Here is a 469-nt window from a genome sequence, read left to right as displayed (position 1 = left end):
TAAGTTCACGTCTTTGCCGCAAGAGTGACTCGCGACTTAGGCAACGCAAGCTAAGTTCGCGTCTTTGGCCGCAAGGGTGCCGCACGCCTTAGGCAATTCCAGCTAAGGTCGTGACATTGTGGTATCAGAGCGGGCAAGCTCTTCGATCGAACAGCGAACGAACTTCGCAACTTCGCCATGGCAAAGCATCGTGGCGAATCAAGCAAGACGGGGCAGGCCGGACCCTTGCCCCAAGCAGCCGCAGGTGGGCTGCATGTGCACACTCGCTCTCATGCTGTTGGAGCCGCTCATGAGGATCGCGGCAGCGAACAGGATGAGCGAGAAGTTGGCAACTCTCCGCGAGCGGAGGAAGCGCAATCTGGTGCGCTAACTGGAAAAAAGAGTCATAAGGAGAGACTCACGACGGCGGAAACCCGCCTGGATGTTCTGGAAGCGAGCATGGAGGAACTCTACCATGGCCAACAAAGAC

This window comes from Musa acuminata, unplaced genomic scaffold (assembly GCF_036884655.1).
Source record: "Musa acuminata AAA Group cultivar baxijiao unplaced genomic scaffold, Cavendish_Baxijiao_AAA HiC_scaffold_1136, whole genome shotgun sequence".
NCBI lineage: Eukaryota > Viridiplantae > Streptophyta > Magnoliopsida > Zingiberales > Musaceae > Musa > Musa acuminata.
This window is presented reverse-complemented; position numbering follows the sequence as displayed.